The sequence below is a fragment of the Falco biarmicus genome, chromosome 1 (assembly GCF_023638135.1).
Source record: "Falco biarmicus isolate bFalBia1 chromosome 1, bFalBia1.pri, whole genome shotgun sequence".
Lineage (NCBI taxonomy): Eukaryota > Metazoa > Chordata > Aves > Falconiformes > Falconidae > Falco > Falco biarmicus.
In genome coordinates, this window is record NC_079288.1 from 113171369 (window position 1) to 113188173 (window position 16805).

General features: G+C 42.4%; 1 protein-coding gene across 3 annotated transcripts in view; it reads right to left on the minus strand.

Moving 5' to 3' along the window:
* SMAD1 (SMAD family member 1) overlaps window positions 1–16157 on the minus strand; it is a 48825-nt gene extending 32668 nt beyond the window's left edge. The window contains exon 1 of one of the 3 annotated variants that reach the window (XM_056361890.1): window positions 16140–16157. The gene's annotated coding sequence lies outside the window, so the exon portion shown is untranslated. The other 2 variants (XM_056361879.1, XM_056361884.1) reach the window with 2 other exon arrangements.
* Between the last annotated feature and the right edge of the window lie 648 nt (window positions 16158–16805).

Sequence of the window (16805 nt, forward strand, 5' to 3'; positions counted from 1 at the left end):
CAGTTCAAACCAAGTACACGGTGTCCAGCCAGTTTCTACAATGAACCGCAGCTTTTCCTCCACTCGCCTACCCACCCAGCTTCTGGCAGACAAGGCACCAATTCATGCCCTTGAAGTCTCAATTGCCACTATTACAAAAGTAAAACAATAACAAATTTTTACAGGTTTTCTGGATTTATACTTTACCTTCTCAAATTTGAAAGACTTACGGCAACTTCACTGTTGCTTCTCCAGAGAAAATACAGGGTTTCCATATACATTAGAACCCAAATTCTGTGCTGTAATCCAACTAAAGTGGCATTGAAGTCTTTGTAAGCAACACATAATTGTGAGAAAAGAACACAGCAAAGGTGCTTTCCCAGTTTAACAGATGCATCCACAATTGAATTTGCCCTTTTTCTGATTAAGAATACTTCTTTCCAATGCCTTTGCAACTGTGTGACATATTAAAAACTGTACTCCTGAAAGCAAATTTGAACACCACATCTTGCAAGAGTCTTATCTACACCTTCATTAAAGCACAACTCCTCCCTGTTTACAAGAAACATTAATACCTACAGCCTCCTAAATGATCGCCAGATCCTTAAATTGTGCAGTTTTCACCAGAGTTGAGAAACAGTGGTAAATTTCTAGGTTGCACTGCTAAATTTCACCTATTCCTGCATTCAGATGTTTGTGAGACTCCACAAAATCAAACTGTCAGCTCTTTCTTAATTAATGCCTGCTGGTCTCCCCTCTGTGCTGATTTGACTTAGCAGGACTACAGGAAAAAACTAACAAAAAGTTTGCCAAGTTACTTGGTCAGGAAGCTGCCTAAGCCTGGTGCACACCAGGGCTAGCACAAGTAGGACACATCAAAATGATCACCCAGGTGTGGACAAATCCTTCCTGGTATCGGCAAGCAGTTAGACTGAATTGGATGCATTATCAAAGATTTTCTCTAAAACTGCAATTTAATATTTGAACTGAATTCAGGAAGGAACTGTAATTTGATGATGAGTCAAAACTCTGGCACAGATGGGGTTACAAAACTATCAACTTCACTAAAATAACTTAAAAGATAAATACAATGCTGTGAACCACAAAACTTGCCAGAATAGTGTTCATGAGGTTTGGGGTTTTTTTTCTGAACGCTATGAAGGAAGAGCCACTTCATTTTTCACACTTTCTCCAAGCTGAAGGCCTCTTGAAAGAAATCCTCAAATTAAGACAAAACATTTGAAATAAAAATTATCCCAACAGTTGTTAAGACAGCCAGCCATCACAGTGGGTATTTCATAGTGCATCTTCAGGGCAGGTTTAGCCACTTCACTTGTGCTGTGGGGTATTTAAAGTCCATATGTTGCCCCAGCAGGCACTAGGAGCACTCAGGAGTAAAGGACCTCAGTAGTATTGTTAGATGATACAGGCCAAGTCCTGAAAAATGCACAGCAACCTATAGAAAAAGTCTGAAGCACTCGCTATGGCTTTGCAAACATGGGATATCCACAAAGATGCCATGACTAGTCTAGCTATTAAAGTAAGTTGGAATTCCTTTTCTAAAAGGTCAAAAAGCTGGGGAAAACAGGGTTTTTTTTCCCTTTCATCATAAAACTCCTGCATAACTCCCTTTTTCCACAAAGACCATTCCCTTTCCTGACTTTTTGAACTGTCTTTAGAAAGCAGGTGTTGTTTACAACAATAACAAACACACATCTGTGTGGGTGTGTTAATACACACAAAGGCAGGATAACTGAAACCTCTTCCTATATTTAGATCTGTCTGGTCAGCTCTAATTGCATAATTTAATCAAAACCCTCTCCAACGGAAACACATCCATATTCATCACAGGCATCAAAGGAAACATCTTTACAAACTATATCCTTTTACAAACCAACACATGGTCCCACGCCACTTGTCCAATTGTTGAATTCCTCCTTTGGGAAGGGCATGGAATTTTATTTCTTTTTATCAGCTGAAAAAAGCATTTCCCTCCAATTCATCAGCACAGGGCGGGAGGAACTTCCTTCACAGGTGAGATGGGAAAAATTTACTGACATGTCACTTTCAGGGTTGTTTTTTTTTTTTTTAAGTAGTTAGTAGTTAAAACATACATTTGCGACATAAAGTAAAACTATCAAAAACAAAAAGAAAAATGCTCACCACCACTCAGGCATGAGATTTTTTGAGTTAAGCTCAAAATATGTTCTGTCTTCACAGAATGGGACAGCCTAGCACAGACTGCATGAATTTAGAAGGGGTTGTCAGCCCCAACCAGAGTAGCACTACAGCAGAGTATTTTTTAAGGAGGGAACCCTACCAAAATGCACTCCAGTTATGCTCAGCTTATGCAAGCCACTGCTACTCCAAATGATTCATTTTACCAAGAGCATGCACCAATACAGTTACATCAGCTGCATTAAACCACTTCTAAAGACTGTGACCCAGACCTCATTTATCAGAGATTAAGATGTTAAATTACAGCTCAAGATCCCCAGCTTTCAAGCAGAATGTTTCACCAAAGCTACATACAAAAAAACCTGAGAAATAAAAATCACTTATTCACTAATAAAAGTGTTATTAGGTCAAGCTTCAAAGCAGAATAAACTGATGAAAATTAAATCAAAAAAGGAACATTGCTAAAATAAATCTTTTCACAGATTAGTCCCCCACCCACCATTTACACACTTGAAATAACAGACTCTTCAGTTTGCCAATACTGAAGACACTTCAGTGCATTTCATGAGATGCACGTTTTTCAAAAGGATTCCTCTACCTTTCCTCTTTTTTGCCTTGTTTGCAAAAGCTAAGGAGCTATTTTTTGCCTTTAAATGATCGTAAAAAACACTGTATCTTCATCTTGCCTTTAAAATGTCATGAGACAGAGTGGAAGACCTATGTTAAATTTTGTGAAGTGTCCTGTAATTTGCAACTATCATTCTGGACACAGAAAGTGTTTAAAGATGATACAGCTTTCCAAGCCAAGTTTATACAACCCAGAAACAAACATCAGGATTTGCCAGATTTCCACTGTCCAGGGAAACACTGTTTAATTACAGCATGCCATTAGTGGCCTTCTGAAAAGCAGGACTGGACTTCAGATGACATGAAACCCAGTCTACTCCTGCTCCCCGGGACAGCAAGCAGCAGCTGCACTACATCACAGCAGGTACTCCCTGGCAGTATCTTGGTATTTGTCAAGCCATGCTAACTCACCAGACCCTTTACAAACGGAAGCAGCCAAGATCAGAATGCTCAGAGTTGCCCCTTCAGCATACACACAAGAAAATGAGACTCTTTATAGATTAATATTTGCAGGCAAATACAAATTCACAGGGATCCTCCTGAGATCAGGTCAAGTAAACTTCAGGTTTGTATTTAAAATACACCAGCAAACACAGATCTAGGTCGAGCAAGGGCTTTAACGGCATGTGAGGTACAAGTCTGAGCTTGCCTATACCAAGAACTTAAACTGCCTTGAACTACACCTCAATGTAATCCTAGAACAGGGTACGATTTCACCAATATTGAAAACTATACTTGTGGAAGAATAAAGCCATCAACACACAACTACGAAGACATTTACATGGCCTCTTACTTTTCCATATGTTTTCATCCAGACAATTACTCTATGGAACCAAAAGAACAATTCTTGGTTCAACTGAAGAACAGGCATTAGGAGCACTAGTTTCCCCTGAACAAGCAGGCACACTTAAAACAGGTATCACACATTATTGTGGTTGGAGGCCAACAACCTTCCAGGTGACAGTTGGTTCATCAATGAAGCCCGAAAGCTCTGCTCTCAGGAGCATACTGACTGCAATGAATTTGCTATCAGTGTTATTTTTTCCTGCCATACCTAAGCCTGTAAATCCTTGTCAGCAGGAGTACTGTCATGGAGAGCGCTGGGCTAGAAGACACAGTTCCCATTTCCTCTGGGCAAGCCACTTCCTCACACTTCTTAGCTTAGAACGTCTCCAGCTAACAAGTGGAGAACAACGCTCTTGAAAGCTACTGATTAAAATGCAAACACTAGACAAAGAAAGCCAGAGAGGTGACCATGCACACACAACATTTGCTGGCAGGACAGCACCAAGGCAGCTCCATGAGAGCACCTGCCATTACCCCAGGGAACACACCTCCATGCCATGAAAGAAGAGGCAAGCCACTCGGCCAGAGACAGCTTGTCCTGACCAAGAATCTATGACTACTGCAGCAAAGGGCCAGAGGGCAAAGGCACTGGAGCTGAGACCAGAGCATTTACCGGTGCTACCGCTCCCATCACAGCCAACCAAGTGCCTCCTAACTGCTGTCACCAACAGGGAACAGCCAGGCACAGACCCAGAAGTCACAGACACACCTTTCCCCTTCTAAAAAGGGCAAACCATGGGTACACCTGTATGTGAGGAGCCACAGAAACCCAGAAAAACTGCAGGATGAGGCAAAAAGAGCTGTCACAGCCCTATGCCAGCACATCTGCAGAATCTCACATCAAACCGTTTTCTCATATTCCTGAGATCAAGGCTTTGGAGCGTTTTGCACAAAGGCTTCAACCCACAGATAGGAACTGATAGTTCATACAGCACTTGGAAACTGCACAGCTTGAAAGGAAGTGGGAGATATCCTCCTACATTGCTTACTGGGAATACAGAAGTTTTAAACCACAAGAAAATGGCTGTGATCTACCTATCTGATTCCCTGGTTATCTGCAAGCTTTTTATGATTTTTGGAAGAGGAACCAAGCCTTGTAAAGAATTACTCAGTACTCTTTCCTAATCTGTGAGCCTTTTTTTGTTAACAGAGCCTATATGATTCAGCATATGGAGTTAAGGCAACTTATTATTCATTCCACCGTAATTTTCCAAGACCAGTTTAAAGTCTCAAAATCCAGGTTTTGCAAAGTTGCAGTACTGCAAACTCACAGCCGAGACACCAAAACAGTATTTCCCAAATACCATATGCCCTGCAGGGTCAGCAGCAGTCTAGCTAAAACAGCCATAGTGCTTCCATACTTTCCACTGCTGCCTGCTTCTGAACAGTCATCACTGTCCCAGTACAGGGGACAGAAGGCCTCCAAGCCCCGAACACATCACAAAGTGAGACAGCAAGAACAAACTTCCAGGACTTGCAGTTTTCCAAGACTACTTACTTCTAGGCCAAAAGCTAGTGCACAAAAAGAGCACAGAAAGAGTTCAGACTTCTTGTCTCTAAGCTAACAATCTAGATGCCTTGAATTCTGGGGCTAAAACCAGTATTCCCCAATTCCCAAGACAACAAGCCTTTAGGCTCAAAACAGACCTGACTGCTGGCTGGACTGGAAAATTGAGAGTCCTCCCGTCCCAAATCAGGGGAGGCAAGAAGCTAGGCAAGGGTGTGATAGAAACCTGCCTATAGTCAGAAATATAAGACTTCAGCCACAGCAGCTTGCCACCAGCACTTCCAGGTCTCAACCGCTCCCAGTTCACAAACCACAAGAAACGCATTGAGTCTGACCATGAGCAAGAGTTAGAGCTGTTAAAACCAGTGGGGACAAGGGCAAAGGGAACAGTTATCCAGTAAACTGTAGTAAATAGCCCTGGAGTATTTATGCCAGTTATGCTAGGTGATGTTTTCTGCACAGAACAAAATTTCTAAGTGTGTAGCTGATCGGGGGGTGGGGGGAATTTACAGTCAGGTTCCCAACATCCAGATAGTTCCTTGGCATAGCAGAAGGCTACAAGGTAATTCAGAGAGAACCTCGTTCCAGCAGTGCCATTAGGTAAAATACTTAAAAGTTTGTATTTCAAATTTGTAGATACATTTCTTAACCTCAAGGAACTAGAGTATTACAAAGATACAATGTTTGAAGACGTTAAACAGCTAGCAGTAACGAGAAAAAGTAAGGGGTTTAAAACACATTTACCATATACCATTAAACAAGTGCTTATAAATTTCTTTTGAGAAAAATTGATTGAAAGCCAAAAATTTCAGAGTGACTTATGCAGTGGTACAGAACGCAGGAAAGCTACAAGCAGTGCACTGGCTTACAGCACATATCTGCTTCAGGTGCTCAAACTCTCTTCACTGGCAGTGATTTCTGGTAACACCAGCCTGCTTTTACAGGAGAGTTTTTAATGGATTTAATATTTAGCTTTTCTCCAATTTCTTGATAATGCTGTTAACAGTACCTGGTCTGCCAGTTGTTTCAAGTTATTTCATCCTCTAAAGAATAAAGTTTCTGCTACTAAGAAGTTAACCTTGGAGAACGTTCTTTTCTTCATGAGAAAAAACATTTGTCCTAGCTCATACAGAATGTGCACTAGATGCACTCTGCTCAAAGCTGCATTAAACTAGAAATACATTTCTAGTATAGCTTGCAGCTTATACTACCAAAACAGCACTTGACCAGGAAAGCTTGTTTAAGTGTTCCTCTCCATCCATCCTCCCTCACCTCTCATAAAATACACTGTATCATTAATCATTGTCGTTTTGCTGCCAATATAACTACACTGGGGCTTTGTGACTGACGTAACTGTTGGCAGTCTAACCTCACCATGCTAATCACCAACATCAGTATCTGGGAAAAAACCCTGTAAATTAGACCTTTCCTTGGCAAGCATATTAAGGAAGTCCTCATCTGGGAGTACTACAGTACTCATTTGTAACTGGCTACCTCTGACAGCTGCCTTGGGCCAGCAAGGTCACAGGTCCACAAGCAGATGAGCAGCTCTAACAGCTTGCTCCTACCCAAAAAGAAAAGGTTTCCCTTTACTCCCTTGTACCTCCTTTGGTACTCCAACATAACTTCTCCTCTGCTTACAGTCTGTCAGCCAATTCCCCTTCCTAACCTGGCAATTAACAACAACAAAATAATGTTCTGCAGAACGGCTGGATCAACTCTGAGCAGAATAAGCACCGAACCCACCCAGCCAGCACATGCAAAGAAATCTGTGTCTGGGGTTGAGAAAGGCCAAACCGCTAACAGTTCTCTCCACCTTGTGGAGCTGCCACCCCCCTAATGTTAAAAAATTATATCCAGGACAAAGATTAGCTTACACTCAGACATGAGTATTTCTGCTGATTTGCAAAACCTCATCTCATCCCCGGAGCAATGAGCTCTGCCCTAGCTGGTTCTGAATATCCAAATGCTCTAGCAACCACTTCAATCCCCCTCTGCTATCACCATCTTCTGCTCTAGGTAACTGGACATCAAGCTTCAGAAAAAATAAGAGTGATTTCATATCGATCTCTCCAAAAACCACACACACTGCAGAGTTTTAAGCTGAGAGTATTTATAAAATATTTTGCAGGTTAAACCTAATACGACACGTTACAGAAACTATAATTACATTATCTGAAGTTTTTAAGCTAATAAAGACAAAGACTTTTCCTTTGGCTACTAGCTGACTCTAGCTAGCGTGGATAATAAAGGGTCTGTTATAAAATATGCCAGACAGCAAAACCAGCAGCAGGCAAAAATGCAAAACAGGAAACTGTAACAGCAGAGATGGCAACCTATATGTAAGCCAGGTTTTCCGAGACATTCAGCAAGGTCAAAATTCACATTTTTCAAAATAGTATCGTTCATCACTGCATTCACCAGACAATGAGCAGAACAGGGACAAAGACATAACCAATGTCTGTTGTATCTGTCCGTCTCCTCAGTGCTAAAAAGGCAGAGGTGGGAAGACCAAGAGACTGTGTGAAGGGAGATGAAACTCTGGTCCTGAGTGTTGGAGGTTCACAGTGAGATGTCAGTAAAGCCACACAAGTTAAGTCTGTCTCCCTCATCTCCCTCTTCCCTCCCTGTGCAGGGAAGCGCACTCTTTAGATGCGTATGAGATTTCTGAAAGACCACACATTTGAAATTAAACCAGTGTAATCACATTTAACAATCCCTGAAGCCATCATGTACATGTTGTCAGGTCTGCGAGAAAGTCTAGGTAAATTTCAACTCTACTTTCATCACTGTTGTGACAGAACAATAATGCTGTTGTCATACAACTGGAAAAAAAAAAAAAAAAAGAAAAAAAAAAAAAAAAAAAGGAGTCACCTGGACATGGTCCTGGGCAACTAGGTGGCCATGTTTGAGCAGGGGGTTGGACAAAACGACTTCCAGAGGTCCCTTCCAATCTCAACCATCCTGTGATTCTGTGAAGTTCTCAAAACAATCACCTGCTCAATAATTTGAAAACAAGAATTTGGGCCACATCAGAAGAACAAATGGTTCAGTCCTGCAGGTGTTTCCATACCATGCTCTTCGCTATAGCACCTGATACCTTAAGCAACCATGACTAAGCCTTATCATGTTTGCTCCAGGCCTATCTGCAAAGGCAAGATTAATTATTTTAATATACGTGGAATAAGGCCCACAAGGAAAAAAATTTAAAAGAATCAGTCAACTTGTTGTAGTAACCTGAAGAAAGTCCCACCTAAAGCCCTCCCTAGGTTAAAATAAAACCAAACCACAACTTTCCCCAAACTACACTTTACTCAGGAAACCACAACAGTGGTAAAAATATGTCAAATTTCACAATGGAGCATTTAGATATTAAGAGAAAGACCCTTTAAGCAGAACTATGCTTTATTGATGAGCCAGTTTTACGAACTTTTCAGGACCTGTGAGCAGAATCTACACTCCTAAGCAGGTACTAGTGGCCTAACTTGAAAGTAACTTGTTACATACAATACACCTCCAGAAACCCTTGAAAAAAAGACAACTGGCCAACACTGAGCAGAGGTGTTCTGCCAACATTTTTATCCTACCAAAACATTAGCAGAGTTTGGTTTGCAGCATCTTGGGAGGGCTAGAAGAAAAAAAAAAAAAAAAAGGACAAAGAGTTAAAACCTAACAAAGAACAAAAAAACCACACCGGTACGCTTTTGCTATTCTTCAGCTTTATAATTTACAGGGACACCACAGAGAATTAAACCATCAAGTGAAACAGCAGGAGATGTCAGTTCCACACCTCCACACTTCTACCCACTCTCTCACACACACACTTGCAAATTTGTCTTGGAGAAAATTTCTTCAGAGCCCTCTCTCCACTGCCTCAGGAAATAACAGCTAGTTACAAGCTACCTTACTAGTAAGATACATGTAAAACTGCAAGGACAATTGATCAATTCCTCCCACATCCATATTCAACTGTAACAGATAAAAAAGTGAAATATATTGTTGGAATAAAGTCAAATATACAACTTATTAACAGCACCTGACCAAACTGCAGATGTTTCCTCCTCCTATCATCCTTAGAAACCCATTTAAGTGGAAGCCACAATTTGTTGCAACATGATTCTCCAGTTATTTACTTTATCTTTAACCAAAACTGATTTAATGCTTTTAAGCCTTTAAGCAGCATCTAAGTATTTATATATAAATAGTTATTACATACACACACCTTGATAAATTTACAGGCTCTTCTCAACTATATATAGGTTTAGTCTACCTTTATCTGATTCAAATAATTAAACTTTCAACAGCAGTGGATGTTATTTTAGGCATTCATATGTGCACATGCACATACAACATTCCTATCAAATGTGAATAAGTTATTTACATCCTACATACACAGCAGTACAAGAATAAGGTATCTTTAAGAGTCTCATGCCCAGGTGTCATCACACTATGCCAGACAGAATGCTGCTATTATTGTCAATGCCTTAAAATGCTTAAAATCAGAAGGAAAATATCCTCAGTAAATCAGTGTTTCATGTAAACACGTAAGAATGAGATACCAATTCCTGATACTAAACAAAGTGAGGAAGAAAAGCAAGCAAAAGTATGATCAACTATGGTCACTGCACACCCCAAGCAATCTGAATATAAAGGATTCTCTGCTTTGACCTGCTATGTAAGTGTCAAGCGTTAGCTCTCTCTGCACACTTGCTTTTTTGCCTTCATCTACACAGACAAGTTTTTAAACATTTGTACATCAGTCTTGCAACTTCTGTACAAGAAACTCTGTAATGCTGTAAATCCTGAAATCCAGCTTCTACTCATGCACAAAAACTGTATTAAAAGGATACAGGATACATTTTCAGCTTCCCCTTGAACAATAGCTCCATGTATGGAAAGAAGGTCCATCAGTTGAAGCTGGAGGGTAGACATGATTCTTACACCCATGCTGGGGACAGAACGAATAAGACAGTGAAAAGTCTTGCGATTCTGTCTACAATCACTTCAACGCTGTAAAATTTCGCTAATGGATGTCTTATTTCCAAGTTACGCAATAGTGCATTGATAGCCCATAGAATACTTTGATGTGGATTGGCATTTTAATGCCAAAAAACTTGCAAGTTAAATACATTGGAATACCATTAAGTACTATAATTCACACTGTCTATTATACTGACTGATTTAGTTTCATCTGCTGCCATGTTGGAAAGAGAGTTCCCTTTATAAGCACAGAAATACGAAATAATGCCTCAGAAATCACTGGTGAGCCACATTAATGATTTGCTTACATGCCAAGACAACATAATAGTTGCCTTTGGATGATACTGCTTTGAACAGTGCCTAAATATAATGACTTATATAAAGGCATGCTTAAAAATAATTTGTTTTCCTCCTTGTACTCCAGACTTCGCCTGTGCATGCTAGAGAAAGGGTGGGGGAAGAACAAAATGAGAAAGACTGGTGACATCTATTCTAATAACATTCTCCCAAGTGGCTACCCCGTACTGAAATACAAGTAACATATAGACTAGAACAATTACTGAGCTACGTTAGAATGACTGAATTGTGCAAGTGTCCAGAAGAGCTGTACTGGTCAGGTTCCCTGCACTGGCAAGTCTGGAGGGGAAAAAAACCAAGCCAGCCTTCAACTCTTGATCTGAACTCAGCTTTTACGCAGTCTCCCAAGACACAGCACTCACAAGAAGAGTACAACGGAGTAAAGGAATCCATGCTTGGCAGAAAACACTTCGTAATTTAATGACAGCTCAACCCAGCAGCTGTGTCACACACAGTAAGGTATCAGGAGGCAGCACTGTGGTCACACAGCTGTGCAACACTTCCACCACAGCAATCCCAGTACCACAGAACCTGACACATCCTCCCTCCTTCAAAAAAAAAAAAAAAAAAAAAAAAAAAGAGAATGGATCCATCTACATAACTCGGCAGAGTTTAGCCTTACGTGCACTGAATACTTGACCTCACAGTCTAATTAGTATAAGTAGCGTGCTCGATCTCTGTTCCTATTCAACTGTGAGGCACTTCCAAAGCCAATACATGCAGGCACGAAACCGAAGTAGGGAGAGATCTTGTACGATCTGGGTTTATTCTGGAAAATGCCTTAAATTCCTTGAAATTAGCCTATTTTATGAAATGTTTGGCTTCTCTATCCTGTTAAAAAACAACGAGTCCCCCACTCAAATACACATAAAGCCGAAAAGCTTCTGTAATGCAAATTAACATTTGTCTCAGGAGGAGGATAGGGATCTTTGTGGCAGCCATTAGCAGCCAAGAGTGTCCTTGTCCTCACCCCCGAATCTACCCTCTGCAAAGCCCTTCACAAAAGCCCAATCTAGCATTTTCTCTAGTTATTTTAAATCTTGAAGAATAGCAACATTCTACTGGAAATAGTTACACAACAGCCTACAGGGATACAACTCTATCAATTAAAAAACTACCAATTTAAAATAACAACTTTCCCATCCCAACCAAAAACACCTGTTATAACATAAAAATTCCCTACGCTCTTCTACCGCTACACCATCATAGCTTGAGCAAAAGAGCTAGAGAAGGGCAAGATGCCTGTGCAGATTAGTCTTTAAGTCACTAGCATTTCAAGCCACACTTGCCAATTGGGTGTTTATGTTTTAAACTCAAATTTTCTGTTCAGTAAACTTCAAAGGTAAACTTCTAGGAACTGCTTATCATCATTAAATTATTAAATTTAATAATTATCATTATTAAATTATTCACTTTTTTGAGACACTGCTGTAACACAGAAGAAAGGCCAGTGGAAGAGTACTAGTCTGCAGCTACTAGAGGGAAAGAAGTGAAGTTTTTATTGGCAGAACACCTTTCCCCACTCTGAAAGCACAACTGGGTGAGTTCGTCATCAAAACCTGAAGCAGAAATTTTAAGGGGGAGGGGGGTGCGGGGCAGAACACTGAACCACAAAACAAACACCAGTACAATCACTTCATTAACCATAAAGTAATTTGTTAAATCTGATTTTCATTTTCACAGATATTATGGTTCTCTCTTCAATAGGGTGGTTTCATTTATTCATCTGCACTGACACAGCAGAAGAGAGCTCCATAGCCACAGTCTGGAAGACACTGTACCCAAAAGCAAGCTTTAATTCTTTCATCTGCCACTCAGGAAGCACCTTAGCTAAAGCACAGGACTTAACGGATCTCTCACCACAAAGATTTATTTTCTCTGCTTCTCTTGTATCCTTCATAATTATTTTTTTTTTAGTTACATTTGTGACTAAAAATAAGAGATATTTCTTTCCTGGCTGGGAAAAGATCAATATGTAGTGCAGAGTTCACACCAATTCAGGTATGAGGAGTTGGTTTAACCACTAATACAAAACTCTCAAATCACCAAGCAGCATGCTGGCTAGCAGAAAGAAGAAAAATCAGGATTTTCCCAAAACACTTCATAGTGATTTTCTCAGCAGAAACAGCAAGACCTAAGACATTCAGTATATAATAAAGGTTTTACTGTCTGTTGCATGCTAATTTCTAAGCTACTTAGAGCAGAAATATGGATCTGAAGCCACAGTTGCCTTCACTAGGAAGAGTGACCTATGCCAATATTCAAAATTACAGTCTGTTCTAAAATAAGTTTGGTTATATAGTTCAAGATATGACTAAAATGCTCTGTCTTATAAAAGAACTCAGATCCAGAGGAACATTTCAACTAGCAGTTACAAACTTTAGCTGGATAAAAACACTAGGTAAAAAAAAGCCCAAACAATTGGCTTGTTTACCTGATCGTCCCCTTGATACCTGACAACACAGTCTGCAGGTAAAATCTAGCTGACTTTGAGGCTTGAAAAAGGATATATAGAATTCAGAGATATTCACTCACTAACATTTCCCACACACACACACCTCCAAGCTGCACATGCCTTCATCTGTTTCAGTTGCAAATGACTGCAGGAAAGAGGTTAAGAGTCAACCTAAATTGTTCAGCATTTACTCTTCACAGGGCCACAAGCTTTAATTTCAACTACTCTTTGCATAACTTAAATAATAAAACACTGTGCTCTCTTTATTTGATTCTTAAACCACTCATATCTGAAGCACAATGGGACATGTCACAGACACTTGCTTTGCTGCCCTCATAATATGGTTTAATTATGATGACTGAACTAACGGGCTCACATCATAGACTTTTACAGGTTGACCCTGTGTCATCCTGATGTATCATTTTGCACCAGTTCAGTGCTGTAAATCAATTTAAGATCTCCAGCAGGTTGAAAAGGCTGGTTAATGATGCTTTCTCTGCAGTCTCTGGGGACTCCACATTATACACAACTTACATTATTTATAAAGCAGAGATGATGCCTCCATTAGGCTTGTAAGACTACTCAAATGAGCTTTTATTTTACACACACAGCTTGGGCTTCATAGAACAGAACACTGGCTATATGCGATATGCAGTGCGATCATGATTCAGTTTTTTTTAAAAAAGTCACAACCCCTTCTTTTTTTTTTTAAATTTAAATCTTTATACCAAGCAAAGAAACTCATAATTTAATCTGAACAATTTCCCAGTATTCAGAAACACAAGCACTTTTAGTAACCTTTGTATTGGTTTTCTTTACGTTCAATTCTGTCTTCAAACTACAAAGGAAAAGCAAAAACTCATCAGCTTTCAGACATTTGATTTGATAGTTAATATTTATACAGAAAGACGTCCATTCAGTCACTTTTCTCAAATGTATTGGATCATCACATCTTCAAGGGTATACAAAAAGGCAAGCTAAACAGGACAAAGTAGGAAAAAATGTATTTGATTACATACCCAATGGTTGATGGGGTCAAAACCAAAGCAAGGACAAATCTCTACCCTTAGGGTAACCTGATCATACCTTGAACTGATCCTCTCTGGTAGCTGTGGAAGGCTTCTGGATCACCCAAAACAAGGGAGATTTCTCTCAAGCACCTACTTACAGTCTGAAGTAAACTGCAAGATTTCATTACTAAGACCAGAACAAGAACTTCAAAAAGGGCTAGCTATTTTTCATTTTCATACTGATGCTCTTCCAGCACAGTCACAGCAAGCACTCAAAACTTGCACGAAAATCCAATGAGAATCTCTAAAAAGGTTTATAGCAGTATTCTGTGGTTCAATCAGAAAATAAAACGAGTATTAATCAGCTGCAACTAACAAACCCATCTCCCATTATTCAGCAGGATAACTACAGACAAGTGAAAGAAAAAAAAATTAAGTCAATGTTAACACCTCAGGTTCCCTCACATGATTTGCTCCTATTGTTTGACAGGACAAGGTGCACACAGCCACATGAAGACCAGCAGAATTACAGACACACGCCTGCAAAGAAAAGTGGTCTCTGCGAGCTAGGTTAGCTTCAGTTATTAGTCTTATTCTTGAGTGCTGCTTAAAAACACATATAACTGAAGGAAGGGGGGGGGGGGGGGGGGCGCGCGTGTGGGAGGGTGTTAAAAGTTTTTTGAATTCTTCTCTGCGTGCAAAAGAGATTTGAACTCTCAGCCGTGACATGTCTGAAATACAGCTTTTTCCTAAGCGCATTAGTTTCAAGATGCCATGTTTTTAAACGCTGACATCCATTAAACACTGACATGTTTCACACAATGATCTCTTCCATTTGCTTGTACGGGAAATACACATCTACTTTTACTCCTCCCCACCTGGATCTAACATTACTTCTCCTTCCCCAAATAAAACTGTTACCTTTTCTAGATGCAGTGAGCATAATTTTTTCCCAAAAATACACCAAAATAATGATTATTTTTTGGAATAAGCTCTAATTATTCAGATACCGTCAAAGCAAACTGTAAGGTCAGACCACATATCTCCTTCGGATTGATCTACTAACAAAAGAGCAAGCACAGCAAGCCTTCCTCAGTCAGAACTCCCACTGACTTGAGTTTATAACACAGAAAAAAACAAAACAAAACAAAACTCAGAATTTGGCCCAGATCCTTTTAAATGCATGACTGTATATTTCCACACCAGTAAACTGTAATAAGCTTTAAAGATCTATACTCAGGATAAAATTATTTGGCTGTAGAGCCCGAGCCTACGAAGAAACGACACCGAGGAGGGGAAAATCTCACACATCCAAACCTTCTACCAGAGACGAGGGAAAAAAAAAAAAAAAAAAGTGAACTTTCCTTGACCTCCAAGCACAATTTGTCATTTAAAAAAAAAAAAAAAAAAAAAAAAAAAAAAAGGAGGAGGGGAAGGGGGCTGCGGAAAGAAAGGAAGGGGGGAAGCACCCTAAGACATGCAGCGGCCAGGGACAGGGATCGGCCGAGGCAGGAGGCGAAAGGCTTCTCCCCGCAAACACAAAGGCGGGCTCGCCCCGTCGGGCCGGGGCTGCGCCGCGTCCCCCCGCGGGGTGCACAATGGGGCCGGGGCCGGGATCGGGGCCGGGCGGCGGCTGCGGCGCAGGGCTCGCCGAGGAGGAGGGCGGCTGCCCGCCGGGGAAGGGCGCTCCCTCCCGCCGGGCCCGACGCGGCACCTACCCACAAACTTCGAGCCGGGAGCGGCCGGCGGGGAAGCGGCTCCGGGTCTCCCCCGGGCTGCCGGAGGGACGCCATCATGCCGGGGAGGAGAGGAGGAGAGCGGAGCTGCGCTGCCTTCGCGGCGCGGAGGAGCCGCTCCCCCCGGCCCGGTCCGGCGCGGGGTTCCCCGCACGCTGCGCCGGAGCCGGGGACCACCCGGGCGAGCGGGGGTGGGGAGGGGGGGAGGAAGGGGGAGGGCGGCGGAGGCGCGGCCGCCCGGCGGGGAGCGACGAGGAGACGCGAAGTTGTTACCGGCTGCCGGGCGGTGAGGGGGCGGCCGGGGCAGGCGGGGGCTCCGCGCCGCCGCCGGGCAGCCCCGCGCCCGCGCTGCCTCCGCGCCTGGATTGATCTGGTCTGGCTGGCGTCAGGCAGTCGGAGCCGCCCAGCCGCGCTCGCCCCGCTGCCAGCGCGCTGCGCACCGACACACGCACACACACACGCACCGGCCCGGCAAGGGATCCTCTCCAAATTACCGCCCCCGCCGCGCCGGCTGGGTCACCGGGCCCCGCTAGGAGCGCTGCGCCCGCCGCCGCCAAGCGGCCGCCCCGCGGGCGCGGCCCTGGCAGCGGGAGCGCGGCCCGGCGCTCGGGGGGCGTTATTCCCTGTCCTGGCCCGGCCCGGCCCGCGGTCTCGGCCCCCAGGGCCCAGCCTCGGCCACGTTTGCCCTCGAGGCTGGCGGAGGATTCAAAGGCGCCTATGTAGCCGCTGGAGCGCGGGCGAGATGCTCCGGGCAGCTGGGGCTTTCAGGAAAGCTCCAAATACAACGAGACTTGCAATTAAAGTTAATTCTGTAACGCTCTGATTGAACTGGATTTCATCCTGCTGCTTGCTTACAGGTGGCTCTGTCCCTGACTGAACCTATTCTTAATATTGAAGTAATTGCTATAACACCTAACAATCACAGACCGCTCTTCATCCCCAGGTACTTCACATGCGGCCATAGGTGCTGCTGCAGTTACTCCCGATTTATGCAAGTAAACCTATTAATAAGCACATGACGCTTCTTGTGCAATCATACCTATAGTAGTGAAGTCTCACCCCTATAGCCCTCTGAAATGAACCTGAACTCCATCTGAATCTGCCAGCGTCTGCTCAAAAGCCGAGCTAGC